The following is a 21,776-nucleotide window of genomic DNA, read 5'->3' as shown; positions in this document are numbered from 1 at the left end:
GTCCTCAAACATTACACATCCCTCCCCCATGCCTTCCTGGTTCCTCACCCCACCCTTCCTCTGAGCAGAGGAGACCCACAATCTAGATAGCTCTGAATAGCTTAGTGGTTTTCAACCTTTAGGAAACAGGGCACTTTGTGAATCTGAGGAAACCTATGGATGTTTGCCCAAGGAGAACACAAATACCCACAAATTTTGTGTACAATGTTAGAAGGTTTATGGACCCTCAAAATTCCACTTATGGGCCTCAGGTTAAGATCTCCTGATATAACTGAGCATATACTTGAAAACAGGGCCCCAGGTGATTTCTCATGCTGACTTCAAATCAAAAGACAAAATCAAGCATTATTCATTTTTAAAAAGTTATTATTATGTGCTTAATGCTGTTTTATTCTCTATGGCATGACAAGAGAAATATGAGATATGGTTCCTAACATCAAGAAGCATAAATTATAGATACTATATATCTAATCTTTTATATATACAAAAAGATATATAGATCATATATGTATATCGTCATACATCGCTTAACGACAGGAATATGTTCTGAGGAGTGCATCATTAGGCAATTTTGTCATTGTGTGAACATCATAGCCTGCACTTACACAAACCTAGAAGGTATAGCCTACTACACACCTAGGCTGTGTGACATTAATCTTATGGGACCTCTGTTGTATATGCAGTTCACTGTTGACCAAAACGTCACTATGTGGCACATAACTGCGTCTGTGTACATATATTTATATTGGTGTGTGTATGCATATACATACATCAGCCTTTTAACTTGCTAAAAACAGAGGCTGTGTTCGGCAGCATCTTTGGGAGAACGTTTGTGACAGTTAAAAAACAAAAATAAACCCGCCTAATATTTTTCCCCAGAAAGTCTGTATCTGAAAAGAAAGAGGGACCTGGTCAGGGTTCCCATGGGGGCTCCGCCTCCCATCCACTTCTGCTTCCCCAGGATATAAGACATAAGCCAGAGTATGTTCTGCTGATCTAGCGCCCCAGCCCACACCTATAGGCTGGTAAGTGACAGCCTTTGGAGGGTACCCGAAGCACGGTCCACAGTGCTCTGTGGGCAGTGAGATGGCTAGAGAGCAATCCCCTCCAAAATGTCTCTGTAACCCACATGCTATTGACACCATTTTTGTAAACTATTGTCTCAGCATAGGGAGTCTGCTTTTTATTATATATATTTTTTCTATGCTATATAATCTTACATAATGTATAATATAGTCCAGCTAGTATATATAATAATAAGCAAGACATTTGGCTTTAACATAAGGAAGGGCTAAGAAGCATTGACAGAGTGCCTGCTATGTCCCAGGCCCTCTTCTAGGAGCTGAAGATGCAGAAGTAAACAAGACCACCAAAAAGATCTGTCCTTGTGGAGAACACATATATCTTGGTGGGGGGGACAAGAATAAATGTATACATGATAAATGAATAATACACTGCCAGGTAGTGAAAGTGCTAAAACTAAAAATAAAGTGGAGTAACGGGACAGAGTGAGGAGTGTGTCTGTGTTTGGGGTGTGTGCGTGTAGAGGTTGTAGGTTTAATAGGTGATAGGGCAGTCCGGGTGGGCAGGGACGCTCTACGATGAGCCAATATTTTAACGGAAATTTGGATAAAATGAGACAGGCAGCCACAGGAAGTTTTGGCAGAATACGGGCTCCAGCAGACAGAGCAGCAAGTACAAAGCACCTGAGAGGAAATGCTGGCATCTTTAGGAAGCAGCAAGAAGGCCAGTGTGGTTGGCTCAGAGTGAATGAAGAGGAGAATGACAGGACAGTGGCCAGGGTTTGGATTATGCCTCACATGATTTATAAGGAGTTAGGATTATATTCTGAGTATGATGGGCAAGGGCATCTTTTCAGGGAGGCCTTACCTGCTGGGGGAGCACTTTTAATGTTTAAACTATATAAATGGTATAAAGGCTGAGGGACAGGCCTTACCTGTCCCTTCTCAACATACTACATGTTTTATATATACATATAAAATAGTCCTTAAGGATATATATATGTGTGTATCACTCTTTCTTCCTTAGCACTTATCTCTCTATCTCTATCACCTACAAATCTAAGTTTCTATGTGTCTACATCTATCTATCATCTACCTATCTACATTGCATTTTACTTATCTTGCTCACATTTCAAGATGTGATGCACAGAAAATGAACTCTAAGGGTGGGCACAGTGGAGGTGTGATGGGAGAGCGGAGGCGTGCAGACCAGTTAGAAAGTGTTTGCCGAGTACAGCAGGAGATGATGGAGGCTGGGATGAGGCACGTGGCAGTGGAGTTGATGTGCGTGTCTTCAGTATAGATCATGAATGTAGAGCCATCAGGATTCACTGAATTATAGCAAAGAAGAAGAGATAAGATTTCCAGCCTAAGACACAGGGAAGGGGTATGGATAGAGCTGCTATGGAAGGTGCAAGGATTGCAGAGGAGGAAATTAATTGTTCTGTTTAGATATGTTAGAGATGCCTATTAGACAGCAAAATTTAGACGCCAAGAGAGGCAGTTGGACACATAAGCTGAGGGGAGATTTCTGGGTGGGTGACATAAATTTGGTTGTCTTCATTAAAGATCATTTTTAAAGTTAAATAAGAAAACCTAGGGAGTAAGTATGGTTGGGGAACTATCCCAGGACTAAGCCTTAGAACATTCCAACTTTCAATGCTTGGGAGGAAAAGCAGAAGAATTGAAGAAAGGAGGTTGAGAAGGAGGTGCCAGTGAGTTAGGAGGGAAGCCAATGCTGTTTAGTCTCCTGGAAGACAAGTATAAAAATGTTACAAGAAAGAGGAAGTATTTTGTGTCAAAAGCTGGTGGGAGGTCAAGTGAGATAACATGTAAGATGATGAGTTAGAATTTTCCATTGAATTTGGCAATATTGAATTCTCTGGTGACTTGTAGGAGAGCAGTTCGATGGGTGGTGGGGGGAGGTAGAGCCTTGGTAAGGCCGTATGTATCCATTTCCTGTTGCTTCTGTAACAAACTAGTACAAACTTAATGGCTTAAAGCAACACAAATTTATTATCTGATAGTTCTGAAGGTCAGAAGTTCAAAATGGGTATAATGGGATAAAATCAAGGTATCAGCAGAGCTGCATTCCTTCTGCAGGCTCTAGAGGAAAATCTGTTCCCTTGCCTTTTCCATCTACAACCTGCCTCCATTCCTTAGTTCATGGCCTCTTCCTCTTTCTTCAAATCTGTCGTACCGTTAAATTCTAAAATCTTCTCTGGAAATTTTCTACTCTAGATCTGGTGTCCACATTAGAAATAGAAAACATGACTTCCAACTATGACCGGAAAATGGTATTGAACAATAACTCATCCTGTGATTCTAGGAAAGGTAGAGATACACTAGTTAAGCCAATGAATAGATGTTACAATGGCGTACAGAGGGAAAGATCCTTTTTCAGAGCATTGTTCTAAAGCTCATGAGCAGGAATGAAAATGGAATCATTTACCACACCCTGATATTTACTAGGATATTTTTTGAGGCTTAATCACTGCAGTGCTATTTGTGGATTGTCCTCTTGTTTTAAAATACTTTCTAGCCATCCTTTTATTCATTCCATTCACTTCCCAATCTAAGGTAGGGTAGACTCTCCAGTGGCATTCACCTGGGAAACACTGAGAAGTTAAACGAGTGCTTAAAGCTTGGCAGTGAAATCAGAAGCTAAACTGGGATTAGGAAGCAGAATTAGCTGAGTAAGGACAATAAAGCCATCTTGCCCCTCAGGAAGTCTTAAGGTAAACAGAGGAGATTCCGATAATGAACTGGCAAAGGATTACCAATCCCCTTAAGGTTTTATATAACCAAAACCAAGCAACCGTGGTGCCTGCTTTCTTCATCTCTTGCGAGCAGGAAGCAGATTGGCAAAAGTGTATCTTCTTTTATTTAAAATCCCAATTCTGGGAATTTCCAATGTGTTCTAAAGAGTAGCTTGCTTTCACAATTCCATTATCCAGTGATTTTCCATCAACAGGCTGCCTTTTGAATAGAAGAATACCAGTAGAAAATAGACCCCAATTTCAAAATCAAGGTCAAAGGTTTTTATTGACCAAAAAAATATACATGTTCTCTAATAAATTGCTAGGAATTTGAGTAATTGAAATCATTCTGTGCCCTTGAGGGTTTGCTAGTAGGTCTCCCCTCCTGTGTGCTGTAACCAATCCTCACTTCCATGGGAACCATGTGTAATTCTACCAACGGGAAGAGTGACTTTGTACTGGAGAAAAACTAGAATGGAGAAACTCATAAGAGAAGATCCTAAACCCCTCTGAAATACCAAGAGAAAGAAATAAAATCTCAGTGAGTAGGAAAGAGCTAAAGTCCCGTGATCTCAGAATAGAAGTGGAAATGCCTAAGAGCCTGGTGGGTGGGTGAGAGCCTTCTCTGTCAGATTCAAAAGGACACCCCTTCCTGATTAATGATCCTGCCCAGAAAAGGCCTTATCATGCTTCTAGTTGCTTCGTAACTCCACAGGCAGACACTCTGACAGCTGCTGAGTCCCATCCTTGCCTTGAACAGGTCGCTGCTGAAGGGCTTTCAGCCCCCATGTCTCTTTCCCTCGTCTCTTCCTCTTCTCTGCCTACAGAGCAGTCGCTGTACATGATTGGGAATTCAGGTTGGTCCAAGTCCTCTATCTCTGTCTCACCTCCAGGTCCTTGGTTTACCAGGCAGTAGAATATTTCTGCAGGCCGTTATCTAGTCTTCTTGATGGTGACTCCACTCCCCCACATATTACACACCCATCGTATGGCTTCCTAGCTCTCAGATGCTTTATGTCTTGAGTTTTAAACTCTCAGCCCTGCCCTTCATTCCTCTTTCCCAACCCATGGGCACCTTCATTTACATGTAGGTACTTGCTTTGCCAACTCCTTCCTAAATCTCACCGATTCTTCCAATCTACCACTAGCCTTACTTACCAGCTTCATCTTCTTTCTGTCACCTTCACGTATTCACTAGATTCACCCATTTTCTCTAAAATTTTACACTAGAGCAAAGCTAAAGAGGACTGAGGACAGGGGGACAAGAGTGAGCTCTTTTTCTAGGGAGCTTGTGCATTAAGCTGTGTGAAACGGGGTGACTGCCAACTCTGGGAGTGTGAGTAGAAGATTTGCTCAACATGGGGATCCTGACTTTATGCTCAGTGGTTCTACAGGGGGCCGGGTACGTACTTGCAGTCTTGTAGCAGTGCACTGATAACTGAAAGTGCCTGGATGCCATTAGAGAGCACCTCCATTAACATGAAGATCTACAGGCATGTTGGCACACTCTCTATCTAACCACTCAAAGAGTCAGCTATCTAATTGTGAATGTTTAAAAACAGAATGAAAACCTGATGCTAGATAACAGGCCTGCTGAGCAGGGGCAAGAGAGCGTGGCCATTGCTTGAAAATACTGTTTTTGCCATTTTCTTAGTGTATACGACTGTAATAGACAATAATATGGTGATTTTTCTCTTTTATTATCCATCTCATGCTTGACAATAAATATTCTTTTGTAGCAATGATTGGCATAGATACTAAAATACTTAATATATCAAGTAGTATTTAATAAAAGTCTTTTGTCTCTGATCACCCAGAGAGTTTAGTTTAATGCTTCTATGTGGGAACATTTTAATTAATATGCATACTTTTACTGACATATTTTTAAATACTTTGCTAACCTAATAATGTCAGAGTCAGTAGCATTAAAATATCATCATGATCACAGAAATTGTAAGCCTGGCAAAAAAGGTGCTTAAAAAATATTTGTCGAATGATATTTAACAACTGGAATATTGAGTTACCGTCCGCTGGGAGTGACACTTAATCTTAGTGGCTTTTGTTGAAGTGGTGACTTTGAGACATGGTACAGTTAATCCAAGACATCTCCAGGTACAGGTCATCAGGAAATCGACCATCTGGTAAATCATATTCTATCTTCACAAATGTCCTTTCACCTCTGAGTGTTTACTCGGGTTAAAAAGTTGAAAGGGATAAATTATTAGGAAGAAGGGTGCTTGTGCTTGATCCTTAAAAGTCAGATTGGGGTGAGAGGAAGCAAAATTTCTTAGCTCTGTGTCTAAATTGCAAAAAAGATTGACTTCGGATGTTTTCTACAAGTTTATTTTTGATTTCATGAAAAGAATTGACTTTAGTACCAGAAAACTTTCATTCTGGCGCCATTTCTGCCATGTTCTTGCTGTGCAATTTTGGGAAAGTTAATAGACCTCTCTGGATATTGGGTTCCTTAAAATAGGCAAAGCATGTTTACTGTTCTTAATTCTCAGTGATGTTGTTAGAAACAAACAAAATAATATGTGTATAACATAAAGTGCTATAGATGATACATAACCTATGCCAAAGTGTTGTCAACTTGGAATCACCATCACCCCTTCTCCATTCTCCTCTGTGTAGCAGGGGATAAGCCTGGAACCACACACAGTTCCCAGAATCCCCTTCTCTGTGTGCTTCCGGGTGAGAGTCAGCCAGTGAGAGTCATTCTCATGAGATGTGGAAGAGATTCTCCAGTGGCCCTTGAGAACAGATGTGTGGGAAGACTGCAGAACTAGGTTAGCAGCAGCTCCTGGACGAGCACCTAGGAATCTCACACTTTATCCCACAAGCAGCTGAGATCAATGGTGGCCGCTCCCGGGGACTTTTTAGATTTACCACAGCTTCTTAGCCAGCTCCTTTGATCACCCGCATCCAGCAGAAGGATCCCTGACTTTCACTGCCTTACCCTTTCCAACAGCTGCCTAAACCTCTAAAACCTTTCTCCTGGAGTCTGTGGCTCTTGGCTTCTGTGCTCCTGATGGGACCCAATACATGACCATAAAATTTCCACTTCCTTCCAAATCATGCCCTCAACCACCAAAGGTTATCCATCCAAAGGAAACAGGGTCCTGAGTGACTTCCCTTTCTGGCTGTAGAATGGAACAGTAGCTTGAAACAAACAAACAAACATTATAAGACACCTTTAAAATGTTGAAAAAAATATTTTAAAAAATAGTTTTAAATGTTTGGCTTATCGACAAAAAAGTGATAGAAATTTACCAAAGCCAAAAAAAGCAGAAGAGGAGCTAAGAAAGAGAGTGAGCACAGGCAATATTTGAAGAGAGAATCACTTATTATTTCCCAGAATTTACGAAAAATTAATACTCAGTTTCAGGAAGTGCCCAAAAATGCCACTTAGGACAGAGAGGAGACATCTAGCCAGTTGTATGACACCACAGACACCTTAGACAAAGAAGATCCCAGAAGCAGCCAAAATAGTAGGATGGATTTCCCAAAAAAAGAAACTGCTGTTAGTCGGATAGCTGATTTCTCAAAAGCAACAAAAAAGCCAGGATATAGCAGAGTAATAGCGTCCCAGTGTCAAATTTAAAAATTGTCAACCTATTTACTCACTGAAAGTATCTTCTAAAACAAGGGCAAAATAAAGACATTTTCAGACACACTAAAACAGACTTTATCACCCAGAGACCCTCAGTAAAGGAAATGCTGAAGGATGTACTTCAGGAAAGGAGAATGAGCTCAGAAGGAAGGTTCAAGATACAAGAAGCAATGGCAAGCGACTTGTTCAACTTATGGTGATTTCAAAAAAGAGTGAACTGGGGCCAGCCCAGTGGCGCAGCGGTTAAGTTCCCATGTTCTGCTCTGGCCACCCGGGGTTCGCCAGTTCGGATCCCGGGTGTGGACATGGCACCGCTTGGCATGCCATGCTGTGGTAGGCGTTCCACATAGAAAGTAGAGGAAGATGGGCACGGATGTTAGCTCAGGGCCAATCTTCCTCAGCAAAAAGAGAAGGATTGGTGGCAGATGTTAGCTCAGGGCTAATCTTCCTTAAAAAAAAAAGAAAAAAACAGTGAACTAAAATACTGGAGGAAAATAGCGTATAATTTGGGAGAAGGATGATTGGAATTAAGGCCTTCTAAGGCCTCCTTGGATTGCTGATGAGGTCGGGGGACAGATGATGACTTCTATTGGCTGTTACCAAGTTAAACAAGCATGGTATAATGTCTAAAATAACCACCAAAATAAGAGCAATGGAGTGTATGACCTCCACATCCACAGAAGAGGAAAAACAAAATAGGAAAAAAAATGAACTGATGAGAATTTGAATCCGTGGTCAGAGGCTGTTCTAAGGTGTAGAAAAAAGCACAGAAACAGCACCTGCAGTGGGGTACATTCAAACCCGTGAGGATGAGAAGTGGCGTCTGGTGGAAAGGCCTTTTGTGCAGACTTAGGTTACCTCCCGCTGGAAGCATTTCTACTATTCTTGAAGGCACAAATCTCTAAATTATGCAACTAACCCCTAACTGAGCTATTTCAGTTAATAACAGGAGTCGGATATGGGGGGGTGGGGTATGGGCAGGTCAGGGTACATTGGAGAGAGGAACATGCCAAGTTTCTAAAGTACTCATTTTAAAATGATAGATATAAGCAGAGAAAGAGAACCAATGATTAGTCCATTTTGTTCATACCTTTATTAGGGACAAGAGCCCTTTCCCTAAGGCTTATTCCGCAGGCTGTTCTTTAATAACACTAAATTGCGATTATAGATGAATTTGGTGGAGTGTTCTGCTTTCTAATCCTGGCAGCCGTCCCTGGAGGGGAGGCCCTTAGAGTTTTCTGGCAATTAAGAAAAGCCTCTTGATCATAAAGTGATCTCTCGAGGTGATCAAATTGCCTGCCTTCCATGCTAGGCAACGCAACAATTAAGCCCAAGTTTGTATTTCTTTCTATTCTGGTGCATGCTGCTTATTTAGTCTGTATATAATTAAAGTTTCAGGGTTGGGTTTTAACGTCCTCAGGATTGCTTGATTTACTTTCCTGTTGATGCCAGCATGGAGGCTCTGCACACAAACCTACAGAACAATTTAGGCCTACTCACCAGGGGAGAGGTGAACTGCAAGTCCTACGTGTTAACTGGGACTTACCCCATTGAGAGCTGTAACCAGAAACCAAACTCTCAGCCCTCCTCCAAGCTGCCTAGTGCCCCAAGATGGAGACTTTGCCAACACAGGTGCTGCCTCCCCACCCCCACACCCATTTCCCAATCCTTTGTATTCTTGTAAATTAGGTTGGGCCATCTTGTCCCTTTAGCTTAAGGCCTCACCAGAAGCAGAATGGCAGCCTGCTGCTTGATCCTTTTCCTGAGACCCATTCTCTGGCGTCTAGTCTTTCCAACTGACGACTTAATAAAAAGATGAAAGGAAAGACATGGAAAAGAACATCCCTTCTTTCCACCACCTGAAGCAGAGGTGAGTCTCAAGTTATAATTTCCTTTTCCTGAGCCCTGCCCTGATTCTCACTAGGATTTTGGGGAGTGGTTGTGGGCTAGGCTAATTAGGAGTTTCCTTTAGGGCAGACATTGCCCTTCAAGCCACTCGTATGCCTCTCTCAATGGAACAGAGCCCAAGAGCATTGCCCCAGACTCATACATACTATCTATATTTATGATGCTTATTCTCCTTATTCTGGGCACCAACTATCTCCACATTGCCAAATCCAGGACTCGGATTTTTGCACCTATCTTACTCACCTCTAAGCAGCATTGGGCATAGTAAACATCTCTCTCCCTGAAACTCTTGCTTTTTTGGCTGTGTTGATACCATGCTAACTAGTTTTCCTTCTACCTCGGTCTCTGCTTGTGTCCTCTGAATGATGGTGTTCTTCCAGGCTTGCCCTGGGCCATCTTCTTTGCCAATACTCTTTGCCCTGTAACCCACCTCCATCTCCATGGCTTTAGTTCGGTCCACGTGTTGAGTCTCCTGCTCCGAGTTCCAGATTTGCATCGTTAACTGCCTACTTGACATCACTGTTATAGGCACAACCACAGGCATGTCGCAGACATCTCTGAGTCAATATGTCCAGAAGCGGACTTGTTATACTCCCTGCCAAACCTGTCCTGGGCTCCTCCATCTCAAGAAATGGATCTGCTATCCTCCCAATTGCTCGAGACAAAAAACCAGCATTGACTTTGCCGCCTCCCTGCATCCCACCATCCATAATAACTTATCTGTTGTCTAATCTTGTTCATTCTACCTCCAGAATACGTAACAAATCTCTTCACTTTCTAGCTCCACTGCCAATACCCTGGTGGGCATCTCCTCTAAGCCACCCACACAACACCTCCAAACTGGTTTTCCTCCTTCCGTTCTCAACCTTCTCCATACAGCAGCAGACTAGATTGGAAAATAATTTCCCCCTTCCTAATACTCTTCAGTGACTTTCCATTATACTTAGTGTAAAGCCCGTGCTCCTTCCTGTTGCCCACCAGGCCTGATGAACCTCCCCTGCTAATGCTCCTGAGTTAGGTCGAGCTTCTCCCCCCAACTAGTACACTATGTGATAGTTGTTCTGGCCTCTGCTCTGTTCCTGTAACCCTTGGAGCTCTTTCTCACACCAGGACCTTTGCACATGCTGTCCTCCTTGCCTGGAATGTTCCCATCTGCTCTCCCATGGTTCTTTCTTATCCTTTAGGACCCAACTTAAACATAACCTCCTCAGAATGCGCTTCCTGACTACCTTACTTAAAGAACATCCCTCCATTTTTCCCCTGATGTGTAGATTCATGTTTGTTTCCTTCATAGCACAAATCATGATTGGTATTTATGTGATTTTCTACTTGTTTATAGAAAATCTTGTTGATTAAACTGTAAGGTCTACAAGGGCAGGGACCATGTTTGTTTACCATTTAATCCCCAGCATCTCACACAGCCCTTGACATGGGGTAGGCACTTAATGAAGATTGCTGCATGAAAGAATGAATGACATCTTCACCTCTTACTCTGGTAGCTTCTCTGTGACCTTGACCAATCCCAGAATTCCTCCTTAGGGGCAGAGTGAGTGTACTGAGGCCAAGGGACATTGGAAGCATAAGAGGAAGCCTTTAGCAGCCATGACTTTAGAGTCTTTGGCTGACATTATATGCTTTGAAACTTTGAGGTGTTCTTTGGTATAGAAACTTGTAAGTGAGGAAAATTCTAGAGAGATTATTGGTACCTTGAAATATCTTTGGGGCTTTTGGGTGTTATATCTGAGACCTATGATGTATTAGTGACTGATTTATGTTCAAAGAGATACACAGAGTCATGGTAATTACATATATTTTGTTAAAGGAGAGAAGGCATTTCTTCTGACTTGGACTGTGGCTCAGAGATGGATACTTTCTGGCAGGACCATTTCCAGGCTTAGACACTTTCTTCTGTTACCACCATTCTTGGATGTTAATTAGGTAACTGAGTATTCATGTAGCCAGAGAGTTCAAAAAAGCCATTGAATCAAGGAGACGGGTAGGAGAGGAGAGGCTGAAATCAAGAGGAGGAATGAAGACATGACCACAGAGTTAACCAGATGAAAGAAAGATGGTCTAAGGAAAAAGGAGGAGAATCAGTTGAAAGAACAGCCTCTTTCTATCTCTGTAAAAGTGTATGGAAGACTAATTTCCCCCATCCTCTTTATTGCTGGGCTATCACTGGCCCTGAGAGCGATACATGATAATATTCAACCAAGGGTTCCTATTGATGGGCAAAGAGGCTAGCAATATGGGGTGCATTAGTATGTCTATGTGAAAAGTGAATCCACGAATGTGGAACTCCACCAACAGAAAGAGAATAAGTTCTTTGGTGGCTGCCATGGAATGTAATAGTTTACCAATTCAATTGTAATCAAGAGTCTTCTTATTTTGAGGGCAGAATAAAAAAATAAGCCTCATAAAGGCAAGGGAGATTTCAGCATTTCACTTCCCTTCATAGAAACAGATTTTGCCAGAAAAATTCAGATTTGAAAGCTTAAAAAAAAAAACCAAACCAAAATAAAACAAAAACCTTTGTGCCTTTCCCCCCTGAGTTTGGAAACCAAAAAATACACCATCAGTTCAGAGGGATATTCTGAAAAGCTCTGCTAGTACGAACCAGCTGTGAATAAAAGCTAGTGTGTTTTTAGCATCTCTCTCCAAACTCATCCAGGAACTCATCAAAGCCACATTTTACTGTTCTGTGGTGAGAAGGAATTTTGTGACCTTTTGAGAAATTTTGTTTTGTTCTTCCTAAGAAGACCATGATAAGGAAGTGAGCCAAATTTCTTGGCAATGGGAATACTGTCTCTGTGCCCCAGGCTTGCACTCCCAGGAGTACAGAGGGCTCTGAGCAGGCAGACTTGTCATCAACCTGTCCTGCATATAGGTTGCCAAATTTTACACTTACAAACTTGTCCAGATTTCCACCCACCCTCGGGGTTTATGGAACAGATAGCAGTGGCAGCCATGGAGATACTTCCATGCTAACCTTCTCCCAGCACCCGGGGATGCCAAAGTCCATGGGAATACTATGAACAAGAGGTTGAAACCCAGAGGTGCAGGAAACTGGACAAGGAACATGGAGGCAGCCTGCAAGGAAGAATGAGAAATTTGGGACACAAGGAGCAAGATCCTGAATGCTTATTACAGCCTTCTTGTTTCTAAAACCAGGGTCATCGATGCTCGTATCTGAATAGCTTTCCTTGACATTTGACCGTGTCTTTCTCCAAATCTTCTCTTTCCTTCTTTACCTTACCTCCAGACTTTCTGACCGCTCCTTGTCAACTACCTTTGCAACATACTCTGCTTTTGCCTATCATGTAAATCAGGGATTCTCTACTGGGGTTGATTTGGCTCTCCAGGGGACACTTGGCGATATCCGGGAAAAATTTCGGTTGTCACAACTTGGGGTGGGTGGGTGCTCCTGGCGTCTAGACAGGAGAAGCCAAGGATGCTGCTAAACATCCTTCAATGCACAGGCAGCCCTCCACGACAAAGAATGATCTATTCTACAACATCAGAATTGCAACAGTTGAGAAACTCTGGCTTAACTATTGCTGTCGCACAATGTCTACTCCGAGATCCTTTATTCTTCTCAATCTTACACTGTCTTTGGGTCATCTCATTGACTGCCACTAAAAAAAATTATATTTATACTCTGATGGCTTCCAAATATCTATCTCCGGCTAAATTTCTCTTCTGAGCACCACACTCATGTATCTGCCATCCTACTGAACATCTTCAGTTTGATATCCTATAGTCACCTCTTTTGTTTTTTGATTCTCAACAAGAAACAAAAGTACCTAATTGAAAAATTAGTCTGTGATATATAGTTATCTGTTTTTAATAAAAGGGAATTAAAATTAACTTTTATTTTGAAAGAACAAAACGCAACTTAATGATACTCTCTAATATAATAAGACACAGTGTGAGATGCCACAAAAGCTGTTGAAGAGAAACCTCTGTGTCTTTTAGGTCAGTAGGTCTTTGCATTCAACAAGGACTTGTTTTCTTTCATTGTGGACTCCAAGGGCTCGACCCAGTGCTGCCTTCTGTGGTCTGACATTTTCAGAGCCGCCTCTACATAATGCTTTAGAACTAGCCTAGTCCTAGCATGATACTGTCGAATTACAATCAGCATAAGTTGAAATTTATTAATACTTTTTTAAGTTCTAAGACCATATCTTATATACCTTTTAATTGCCTAGAGTGTAGAAACATAACTACTTCTCATGAGATATTTGCTAGATGTCCAGTGAGGGTATTTCCCAAGCAAACTTCTCTTTTTCTTTTACCTCTAGGCCCCACTCCCAGCCATCTCCTCTCCTACTGGTAAGACCCCCTGGGGAGCTCATGTGCCCCGCCCCCACCATACAGTCTAACCGTAAATTAGGCAATACTTGAATTTGGGAAAATCACCAGAGAGCAACTGCCACTCTTGCGGAACTGCTGGTGATTCCCTTTAGGAATCCCCTGATGGGTCGGCAAGGGAATGCCAGAGGCAGGAAGGAGAAAGTGTGGAAAGTGATCTATCATAGGATCAGTCACGTGGGGAGTTTGGAACTTTGCCCCAGAGCTTGTGCTTACAGGGTGCTTTCCTGAATCACTGTTATCTCCCAGGGAAACCAGCTGCCTACACATTCTGAATCCTGGACTGACGTCATGATGAGATGTCTCAGAGAAAGGGATGATGCCCTGAGAGACGGTGCATCTAAAGCAAGAGCAGATCCCCATGCTTCTTAAACTTTCTTTCTTGAAAAGAACAGTCTCCTTCCTCCAACTTGCAGCAGCTTTCTAGAGAGCTGCCCATCTGTCTGTGTCTTACAAACAAGTCTTCATGTGTGCCATGTGGAGCCAGGCACAGAGCGTGGAGGAGGGTAGATTACACATTGATGTGGAAGAAGGGATAGAAAGAAGATATTGAGTAAATCCTGGGAGTTTCTCCCTGGCCCACTCAGTATGGAGGGCTACAAGCCAGTGGGTCCCAGGTGAACGATGAGCAGCCTCTGCTGGCTATGTGTCTTCCAACTTCCCGCAGGGCTGCCAACTCCTGGATGGTGACACCCCTTTATTGAGTCCACAGTTTAGTTGCCAGGATGTGGGCAAGCAGAGGTGGTTTCTATGAGTCACATTTTCTCACAGATTTCCTGTGACCCACAGCACCCACTTTCAGGATTTGGGGTGCCATCCATAGCCACGACAAAGGGTAAAGGTGACCAACTTGAAAGGGATTGACTCTGTGACCCTGCTACCAAGCACACAGCCTGATATGGGGCTGCTGATATCAATTGAATCTGGCCTGCCACTCCTGTCTTCTCACTCCAGAGCACTGGAGTGCCTTGCCAGGCTGTGCAGAAAACCTCCTCTTCCTCTCCTGCCCCACTCTATCGTTTCATTGATTCATTCATTCATGCCACAGATATTAAATGGCCGGGTTAAGCACCATGCTAGGCACTAGAGATGAAATGGTGACAGCCCTGCACCTCAAATTGTTTCCATCTCTGGATGGTTTGGCAAGTATCAGGCGAATGCAATCACATAGAATCCCCTTCTATAGTTTTATTGTTTTGCTTTCAGATTCTGAGGCTGTGATAGAGATGAGCACAGCGGGGTCCAGCCTGCCTAGGAAGGGCACCTCCTGAAGGTTTCAGGATGCTGCCCTGGAGGCAGCGATATCTACGAAGAAGATGGAGGGGGCTGAGAGAGTGGGAGCAAAGTTCAGTGGTGAGAGGGGAACTGTGGGTAGAATGCAGAGTAATTGGGTAAGAGTAGGGTGAAGACTGTAGGTGAGGGGAGCAGGGCATGGAAGTAAGACGCGACAGGTAACCAGATCAAGAGGGGCTCTGGCAACATTAAGGACTTAGTTCGGCTTTGCTACATGTGGGTTCAAATGAAGGAAATAAGTTAAAAAGCATATATTAAGCAGAAAGTGGAGGGGAGTCCTGAAAAAATAGGGGATGAGAGCTTTGCCTTGAAATTGTTTATAATCTAATGGAGACTAGGAGAAAAACTCCATGAAATTGGCAGTATAAAAACTAAATCTGAGTATAATTAAGCCTTGAAGAGTCTCGTGCAGACCAGAGGAGCTGTGAGAAGGACGGGGTAGTGAGTATCTCACACAGAGGCAGGACATGACAGGGGCATGACATGACAGGGATGTGATCCAGGCCCAGGAGGTGCGGAGAGGGCCAGCGCTCAGCTCCGAGAGGTGGGATGGTTTCTTTACTATGGCTTCTTATTTGCAATAAAAGGATGTCAACGCCACCACTGAGCCTCTGAATTTCCCCGATATTTAGATGTCTTGTGTCATCAACAGCGTATAACACCTACACTCCAGGCTCGAAAAAGAGAATAAAATACTAGCTGTTCTCTAACTCACGAATGGAATGAAAACAAACCAAAACACCCGTAGGGGAAGTGGTATTTCTGGAGTCCATCTACTGCTCTGATCATCCGAAGGCTACATAATTATACAATATTATCTCTTTACGGGCAGAATCCCCTTCTATAGTTGTATTGTTTTGCTTTCAGATTCTATCAGCCTATGGAACCTGGATCTCTGAACTGTTTTGCTCTGGGCACACTGTTGAGAGCACTGCCTACTGTTGCTTAGTGCTCCCTAAATGAGATGCGATGGTAGAAATTTCTTTGAGGCCTAATTACTCACGGGAAAACAATTTCCCCTTAAAAAAAAAAAGAAAGGAACCGTGTACATTCCATCTCTCTCTTTTCACTTTGGCTGTCTGGAAAGGTATTGCTAAATTTGAATTTCACTCACAGCAGCCCAGCAAGCCTCTGGTTGGCGTATTCACGTTTCGGTGTTCTTCTGGGTCCTGATTTTCTTTTATATCTTCTCATGTTAGTCTGTGTGCTTTTGGTTGTAAGGCCTCTCAAAAGTGTGTGGAGCTGGTTGGGAGGGAAGAATTAAGGAAAAGAATTAAGTAAATGAACAAAAGGAGGAATTCTCAGGAAGGGAACTGAATGAAACACGAAGCTAATGAGGAGACAGATTTGAGTTGAAGGGAGGGAGCCTATTGAGATACTGTGGGTAATGAGAGACATGAGATTAGGGAACGAGTTTAGACAGTGGGCCAAGGCAACAGGGAGCCTCAGAAGGCTTCCGAGCAGAAAGTATCAACATGAAGCTTGTTTTGGGAAGGTTGGTCTAATTGCAATGTTGAGTATGTACCAAAATAGAGGAAAGCTGGGGAGGTGATGCTGGGGAAGATAAAAGAATAGGCAGCTATGGGAAGCATTTGAGGGGCAAAGTGAATCAAGTTTGGATATGAGAAGGAAAGGAGTGAATCAGTGATGACAGCAGATGTCTAGGGTGTTATTATTGCCAGAGGGAGTTAAATTAGAGGAGGGGATTGGGGTGCTTTGGAGGGGTGCAGAGAGAGGGGAGGGGAGCAGGAAGAGGCAGATCTATTCTTGATTGTAGGGTCCTAAGATACCAGATCTTTCTTTTGTCTTTTCCTTAATTGGATAGAATCTAAATGGCCACTTCTTCACCAGGCTAGATGCTGTCAAAGCCAACTAGCTTCGTAGTAGAAGAATGCTGCTTTGAAACTTTGGCAAACTATATATAAATCCAAAGGACAACAGTGTAATAAGTAAGAAATCACTTAGAAACTCTCCTTAGAAGATTCAGAAAGTTATCATTTAACCACCTGTTCCATTCACATCTGAGTTCATACATAATGGCATGCTTTTCTTCCTCGGCCCGGTGGAGCGTTCGTTTCTCTTTCCAGGTCAGTAAAGACGATTCACATTTCTCCCAACATTTTGTTATGAAAATTTTCAAACATAAAGCACAGTTGAGAGAGCTTGCAGTGAACACCTGTATCACCCCCTACTTAAATCTATTATTAACAGCTTACTGTATTTGCTTTATCACAAATCTATGCATCTATCCTTCCATCAACTCATCTTGTTTTTGGTGCATTTTAGAGTAAATTGCAAACATTACTACTCTTGCACAGTAAATAAGACTATTGGTTTTTCACTTCTGTTTTCTGAATTTTTACCAGGCTGGGCTGTGTGAGCCCACCTAGGTAGAGAGTGGAGATCAAAGAGAAGCCTGTGGCTCTTTCTGGAGGTGGTTTATCTTTCCAATTCCTCCTCCCCAGGCATTTGAACGTTGACTCTTTAATTACAGTGGTGACTAGCATGTGCACTTGAGTTCCTAGAAAGTGGAAAAGGGAATTTTTACAAATCCAATTATCTCCTAAACTCTAGTATTTAAGACTGAAAAGGCTCCTGCAGGTAGTGTAGGTGGAAGCATTTAAAAAAAAAAAATTTTGTCGCCTAGAGATATGAGCAATATAACCTCTGTCTACATTTCTGGATTTCCATGTATCAGATTGACTTAATGCAAAATTGCACTTTTAACAACTTAGGGGCCACAGAGAAAACAGATGGTCTCTGCTTTTGGATACAAAATATTCCCAGAAAGACCATCACCATGGTCCTAACCTGTAGGAGTTAGAGACAGAAATGGCAGTCGGGGAAGGTGGGGAAGAGCGAGGGAAAAGCTTTTAGCTGGCAAATGGATGGTATTATCAAAACCAGAGATTGCTTTACTAGGATTTACAAAACAACTATTACTGCGTGTTTTTACTGCATGTAGTTTTTAATCTTAAGGAACATGATCCAGCAGTGTAATAACAAGCCTGGGTATAATGGCACTCTATTAGGGTTGTTTTGCCTCTATTTTCACATCTGTTGTATTTATGCTTAAGTTTTAATTGATGTTTTGACCGTGTGTTTGCCCATGAGGAGATTTTGTGAAGGCTTCCATTTTTTAAAATAATTTAAAAAGTAATATATATGATATATAGTAAACAAAAATATCCTCCTTAATGTACCCAGAAATGAGATCTTGTCAGTGCAATAAAACTTCATTTAAAATATCTATCCATTAGCACCACGAACAGACCAAAGACATTATCTAGAGACTTGGGGGAAAAGACCTCAGTTTGGGAAAAGCCAATGTAAGGAATTAATTCTTAGATCCAAGTGTTGCCTGAGCAGAAGAAGAGAGGAGAAGACTGAGGCAAACACGAAGTGGGGAGTATTGTGTGAGCTCGTTAATTAGTAACAACATATGCAGGAGAATGTCTCTCAAAGACCAGTCAGAGAAGGTAGAAGCTGGCTTGTTTATCTTGGTCAATCCAACTCCACACAAGAGCTAGTCCAACAAGGAAATGAAATAAAAGAAAGAGGCAAAGATCACATTTTAAAATGTTATTATCTGATTTTTAAAATGTGGAGGCTCCCTGAACTTCTTTCACTGGAAGAAATGCAGTGCCCTTAGCCCCCCAAGAATCTTGGAAGTAAGAGCATGACCATCCTAGCTTTATGGATTCAGTCTTTGGCTCTCCCATGACAATGATGAAGAACTGTCAGCTCCATATTACCTCAGGGATGAAGGCTTCCCTCTTTTGCAAGAGTCAGGCAAATGCGTCCCTTGTGAGTTTAACCTCATACACAGGGAAGCTGTTGATAACAGCTACTCATCTACTAGCATGAGGTGAGTAAAAATAAGTTCTCATTATCTCCCGTGTTGCCACTCATGTAACCTTGTAAGAATGCTCCACGGGCTGGTAAATTTTAGTACTTATCTACAAGCCTATTTTTCAACCAGGGAATCTAAAGTGCAATTATTCTGCTAATACTTAAATCAATATCTCATGCTTATAATTCTGTCTCCAAAATTTTCAGATGGAAATAGGCGTCACACCAAGGACGGGAAGAAAAGATGTAATTTAGCAGAAAAGGATGGGAAAAGAACAACACTATCCTTTTAACCAATGCTTTTGGACTGACATATTTGAAGGAAAATCTACCAAAATGATGGCTTCATTGACAAGGAAAGATAGCTTGATTGCATCCCCTCTCTTTACAGCTACTATTGTTTCGGCCCACGATGTTTTGTTTACTAAGGAAGCAAATATTTTACCCCCTCTGACATAATTAATTTTTGTCAGCTTCCCTGTTTATAAGGGAAACTGAGAAACTGTTAATTGAAATACAGAATGAGTCACTGTTTTCAGTAATTTTTGGCAGCATTCTAATTTGTGTCAATCCCAGCCTAATTATTAGATTTTTTGGAAGCAGAAAGCATATTTGATTTTACTCGTACTGATTTTTTTTTCCTTTTTTTTAAAGAAAAAAATATGCACTGCCTGACAAAGGTTATGTAACTTATACCAACATGAGGTGAAATCTCAGTTTGTTTGAAATACCAGGCGGTTTACTGCGCCACGCTTGGCTCTTCACAGTAGCTCAGTATTTAGAAAGCTCACAGAATGTGGTCTTCCTCCTTTCCTCATTCCTACCCCCAGCCCTCACCAAAAAATGTGATTCTTTTGAAGACCTTTTAGCTTGTATTAAGCCACAGTACGTGGCCCGTCACTAATGACATCACTGAAGTAAACTTCCCAGAAGCCATCAGGGAGAATTCATTTGGAAATCCAATGAATGTCACTTGCAAAGGGCAGACTCCTAGAAGAGGTGACCAGTCATGCATTCCTGAGTTATTTGTTGTAAAAGCATTAATCACTGTGAACTCATTTGCTCCTAATGCAAACACACTACATTATTCCACAGGAATTCTGTTCCAAGTGATCATTAATGTAGAGAACAGAAGCTGCTGACTGTGAGCAGGGTTAATAAAATCTGTCAGATCAATGGCCAGTATAATGGGACTGTTAATGGTTCCTAATAGAAGTTGGATCTTCCTGGCTATGGCAGAGTGAAGGCAAGTGGAGAGGCAGGCGGCTTTGCTGGGTAGACAGCCCCATCTCTGGCCTCCTGAGGTGGTCTCTGGGTGAAAAGAGCGTCAACGTCAGTCACGGAGCTTTGCCAGGGCCCTGAGGCAGCCATGGCTGAGAGCATAGGCACCAGCTGTGGGCTGGGGAGGGAGCCACGGGTGGCCACGGGGACAGCTCTGCTACCACACTCCAGCTGCTTGCATGCCACAGCCTCCTACAGGCCACAGGTCAGGGTGCATCTGAGCACTTGGTGCTGTGGACATCCCAGAATTTTGCCTCACACCTCTTCACATTGGGCCACCAGTGAGATGAAGGACGGCAATCACAATGATAATAGTGATAGTCACAGCTAATGCTCACTGGACACTCTCATGGGTCAAGGACTGAGCCCTTTACGTGTACTTATCCCAGTCCTCAGAGCAGCACCTCCATGACTTGTGTGCTATTTGTTGTCCCATTTCATGACTCAGGAAACTGAAGTCCAGGGTCAGATTTGAAAGTGTGTGCCCTTAAGCACCATGCTCTTTTATTGCAGGGAGAGACGCCGAAACTGTAGCCAGTGTCATACCAAAGAAAGAGGAGGGCATGAAAGTAGGCCTAGAAATTTCTCCATTTGCATATCCAACCAGTCACTATGTTCAGGACCAACCTTGGACAAAGTGTATAAAAGCTATGGTTTGTCCAGAATGCTGTTCTTCTAGGCATTGCTACTAAAATGTGGGTACCTGGGGCCTTTAAGAGGCCTAATTGCTCCGTGCCACCCACCTGCAGCCTAGACAGGGCCCCAGGAGGCCCTCTCTGCCCCGTAATGCCCTAAACTTAAGACTTGTTCCTTCTCCTCCTACCCCTGCCCCCCAAAAGTTTGTCACGTTTCTTGTCATCTGAGGTCTTAATCGCCTGACTGTACCCAGCTAGCTCAGGTAGGATGGGAGGAAGCTACCGCCTCCCGGGGATGCCTCTGAGCACAAGACTGACATGACTGACCCCAAAGGCCACCCAGAACCAGCACCCAGGCTCCAGCAGCATAGCTGGGCACGGGAGCATGGCGACCCGGGCACTGGGACATTCCTGAGCCCAATGACTACTGTAGTTGCGGAGCTGACACAGCTGCCTTTGGTCTCAGGAATGAGATGGGATGGAGCTCACAGGTGGGGGCTATGGGTGCAAGAGGCTGCCAGGAGCCAAGGAAATTGGGGAGCAGGGATGAAAGAGAAGTGATAGCTGTAAATGTAGAAAATATAAAACATGGACCCTATTAGAAATTACCAATAAGTGCAGAGTATGGCAGAGGGGCTTAATAAACGTACTTAATAAATGAGAGAACATTGTACACAGACTCAAGTCACCTTTCCCAGGTCAGTTCCCATAACCAAGAGAGGTGTAGACCTCAGTACCCCTGCACCTGAAAACACCACTATTCTGAAAGGCATATATCCTTGATTATGTCACTTAAAATAATCTGGTGTTAAGGGTTTGAAAGATGTGAGAAGACAGATGGTTCTGAAGGAAGGGTGAACCAGGGAAGGAAAGGGGGGTCCTGGAGGGTTTCAAGAGGAGGCTCACACATACCCCACAGCACCTACCACCCGCTCACAGGACAGTTACGCGGTGCCAAGTGCAATGGGGAATGCAGAGACAGGCTATGATGTGTTGTCTGGCTCCCCTGAGCTTAGGAACACACATCGTAAGTGCTAGACTA

General features: G+C 42.9%; 1 protein-coding gene and 1 long non-coding RNA gene across 7 annotated transcripts in view; one reads left to right on the top strand and one right to left on the bottom strand.

Moving 5' to 3' along the window:
• LOC138919354 (uncharacterized) overlaps positions 1 to 21,776 on the bottom strand; it is a 68,670-nt gene that overhangs the window by 4,300 nt on the left and 42,594 nt on the right. The window contains exons 3-4 of one of the 3 annotated variants that reach the window (XR_011429507.1): positions 16,081 to 16,208; positions 11,096 to 11,313 (exon numbers count right to left, since the gene is read on the bottom strand). The exons of 1 other annotated variant lie outside the window; for it this stretch is intronic. This is a non-coding gene — a long non-coding RNA (uncharacterized lncRNA). Of the gene's footprint in view, positions 1 to 11,095; positions 11,314 to 16,080; positions 16,209 to 21,776 lie in introns of those variants that run through there. One more of the 3 variants, XR_011429505.1, reaches the window with a different exon arrangement.
• ADTRP (androgen dependent TFPI regulating protein) overlaps positions 1 to 21,776 on the top strand; it is a 64,171-nt gene that overhangs the window by 22,475 nt on the left and 19,920 nt on the right. The window lies entirely within an intron of this gene.

This window comes from Equus caballus, chromosome 20 (assembly GCF_041296265.1).
Source record: "Equus caballus isolate H_3958 breed thoroughbred chromosome 20, TB-T2T, whole genome shotgun sequence".
Taxonomy (NCBI): domain Eukaryota; kingdom Metazoa; phylum Chordata; class Mammalia; order Perissodactyla; family Equidae; genus Equus; species Equus caballus.
This window is presented reverse-complemented; position numbering and strand designations above follow the sequence as displayed.